Genomic DNA, 3897 nt, shown 5'->3' with positions numbered 1-3897 from the left:
GGCTGTCTGAGAGGCTTCTCATGCGAGGCTTCTGTCCTGAGAGGCTTCTAATGAGAGGCTTCGGTCCTGAGAGGCTTCTCATGAGAGGCTTCGGTCCTGAGAGGCTTCGGTCCTGAGAGGCTTCTCATTAGAGTTTTCGCTTCTAATAGGAGGGTTTTGGTTCCTTAAGGTTATTTTACCCGTTTTTACCCCGTTTCAAGTGGTTTTTGACCCGGTTAAGGGTCGGGATGGCCCGAATGATTACAAAAAGTTAAAGTAACTTTTGAGAGAGATTTGGGAGAGATTTGGGAGAGATTTCAAATAGAAAGAGATAGAGTGAAAACGATTTAGAGAGGTTTAGTTTGTGATTAATTTGAGTGTCCGGCTTCACAACGCAAGGTTCGTAAACCCCGTTAAACCGTGTTTTGGTGTCGTACACACTCCCGATGAGTGTGCAATAATTTTTTTTTATCGTTTTGGTTCAATGTTTACTGCATTTGAGACTTAGGAAATTCAACACACGAACTTTCCAAATAATGTTTCTCTCATTAAAATATTGCATTGTACAGTAATTACATAGTGTAAACCCTAATATATAAGGGTTAATTGAGTCGATTGGTTTTGACTTGTTGACTTTGTTTGACTTTGACTTGACTCAATATTGACGGTTGTCACATCATCCCCCCGTTAGAAGGAATTTCGTCCCGAAATTTGCATTTGACTGGGACATCAAGAGTTTGGGAAAAGATGTGGGTATTTTTGTTTCATTTGATCTTCGCGTTCCCAGGTGAACTCAGGCCCTCGTTTAGCGTTCCAACGGACCTTCACGATGGGAATACGACTTTGTTTCGTTCGTTTGATTTCCCGATCCATGATTTTGACTGGTTCCTCCACGAAGTGGAGATTTTTGTTAACTTCGATTTCGTCGAGTGGTATTACGAGTGTCTCACCAGACAAACACTTCTTTAGGTTCGACACGTGAAATGTGGGATGTACTTTGTCGAGTTCCTGAGGTAATCGAAGTTTGTATGCTACTGGCCCAATCCTAGCAAGGATTTCGAATGGCCCGATGTACCTTGGATTTAGTTTCCCGCGTTTGCCGAATCGTATCATTCCTTTCCAAGGGGAAACGTTTAGTAGTACACGATCACCCACCTGGAATTCCAAGGGTTTGCGTTGTTTGTCTGCGTAACTCTTTTGCCGATCTTGAGACTCTTTTCCCTTATGATTTCAGGGCCAGTGAGGGTGCTATTAGAGACTTGTCCTCTAGCTAGCTGTGTATCCCCCACCTCAGCCCAACACAGGGGTGATCTGCATTTGCGACCGTAAAGAGCTTCGAATGGAGCGACTTTGATGCTAGTATGATAGATGTTATTGTAGGAGAATTCGATAAGCGGTAGATGGGTATCCCATGCTTTACCGAAGTCTATCACACAAGCTCTTAACATGTCTTCCAACGTTTGAATGGTTCGGTCGCTCTGTCCGTCGGTTTGTGGGTGGTAGGCCGTACTCATGTCAAGCCTAGTTCCCAAGGATTTTTGTAGAGACTGCCAAAACCGTGAGGTAAATCTACTATCTCTATCGGAGATAATGGATATCGGCACACCATGGAGTCGTACAATCTCTTTGATGTACGTTCTAGTCAGCTTCTCCATCTTGTCGGTTTCTTTTATCGGTAGGAAGTGTGCTGATTTGGTCAATTTGTCTACAATTACCCATATGGTGTCAAGCCCGCCCGATGTCTTAGGCAGCTTGGTTATGAAGTCCATGGTTATTCGTTCCCACTTCCACTCAGGTATATCCGGCTGTTGTAATAGCCCGGATGGTTTCTAGTATTCGATTTTGACCTTGGCACAAGTCAGGCACTTGCTCACATAGGTAGCAATCTCAGCTTTCATGTTCGGCCACCAGTATAATTTCTTGAGGTCCAGATACATCTTATCCTACCCGAGATGGATGGAGTATCGAGTCTTGTGTGCCTCATTCATGACGATGTCTCGGAGTCCACCGAACTTCGGTGTCCAAATCCGGTTCATGAGATAACGTGCTCCATCATCCTTGACTTCTAAGTTTTTATCCATTCCCCTTAATGTCTCTCCTGCCACCTTTTCTGGTTTCAAAGCTTCCAGTTGAGCTTCCTTGATTTGTATGGTCAGGTGGGAATGGATTGTCATTGTTAAGGATTTTACTCGGCGGCTCGAGTACTCCTTCCTGCTTAGAGCATCGGCCACTACATTAGCCTTGCCCGGATGATAACGAATTTCGCACTCGTAGTCATTCAGTAACTCTACCCATCTCCTCTGTCGCATGTTGAGCTCTTTCTGATTGAGGATATGCTGAAGACTTTTCTGATCAGTGAAGATAGTGCATTTCGTGTCGTAGAGGTTGTGTCTCCAGATCTTCAAAGCAAATACTACTGCTCCTAATTCCAGGTCGTGCGTAGTATAATTAACCTCGTGCGTCTTAAGCTGTCTTCATGCATACGCGATAACCTTCCCTCTCTGCATGAGCACACATCTGAGGCCTTGATTCGAAGCATCACAGTACACTACGAAGTCTTCGGTTCCCTCTGGGAGAGACAAGATCGGTGCTCTGCATAGGGCTTGTTTTAACATTTGGAAAGCAGTTTCTTGTTTATCTTCCCACTTGAATATCACACCTTTCTGCGTCAAGGTGGTGAGTGGTTTCGCAATCTTGGAGAAGTTTTGTATAAATCTTCGGTAGTAGCCAGCAAGCCCAAGGAATTATCGAATTTCGGTTGGCGTCTTGGGTGCTGACCAATTCTCGATTGCCTTGATTTTGGAGGGATCCACATGTATGCCTTTCTCACTTACCACATGGCCAAGGAAATCCACTTCTCTAATCCAGAATTCGCACTTAGAGAACTTAGCATAAAGCTTCTCAGCTCTTAGTGTCTCTAGCACTTGGCGTAGATGTAGGCGATGCTCTTCTTCGATTCGCGAGTAGATCAAGATATCGTCGATGAATACGATTTTATACTTTTAATTGACCCAATACATTGGGTTATGAGGTAAAATGAAAGTATAAAATATTTTATTTGAGTTTCCTTGTTTCCAAGTATATGACCGTTTGTAAAAGTTTCACACATACTAATTTAGTCGGGACATAATTAATATATTTATGTTTTAAAAAGATCTTTATCGGTTACTTCATTAGTTGCAAAGTGCATACCAGTCATATGTGATTAAGATATAATAGTCCTTCGAATAGATGACCCTAACTCCAAGACCACAACCAAACAAGGACAGGAAGTGAAACAAAGATACATAAATTCTAAGTCTATAGCATCTTAGTTACATATGACCTTAGCGCATCCACTTAGCAGCTATTGATCTATAAATAAAGACCTATTTAATTCTCAGATAATTTATTATAGTAACACAAAATACTCCTATAGTATTTGTAAATGTTTAGTTTTGAGTTCTTAAAGTATCCTTTGTAGTGTGTTATTAGGTTTGTTAGATTTGTTGCCCATCCTGACCATCCCCCGGTATATGCAAGTCAATTCCCGGACAGATATAGTTGATCAGGCTATATCCTTCCCAGACTTAATCCACATATACTAAGGCATACTCAAAATGTTCAACTCTTCTTCTTTTGCTTTATGTTTTCGCTAGTTATGATACCATGCGAGCATGTAATGTATGTATGTATACTTTAATCAAGAAAATCATTTATTTTCTAAAAGTATATTTATTTAAAAAAAATGCACAAATCAGAGACTATTAGTCCCAATTGTGTTTATAGTTTGTATATCTTATGTGGTTTGATATACTTAATTCACTATAAACTGTGCTCTGATACCAATCTGTCACACCCCCAAACCAAGGATGGCGGAAATGTCCGGGGGTGGAGGACTTCATGTATAGTATCATAACAACAATTGTAATAGTAATT

The sequence above is a fragment of the Lactuca virosa genome, chromosome 1 (assembly GCF_052849685.1).
Source record: "Lactuca virosa cultivar CGN04683 chromosome 1, Lactuca_virosa_CGN04683_v6, whole genome shotgun sequence".
In the NCBI taxonomy this organism is placed as follows: Eukaryota; Viridiplantae; Streptophyta; class Magnoliopsida; order Asterales; family Asteraceae; genus Lactuca; species Lactuca virosa.
The sequence above is the reverse complement of the archived record's forward strand: the minus strand, read 5'-3'. Positions refer to the sequence as shown.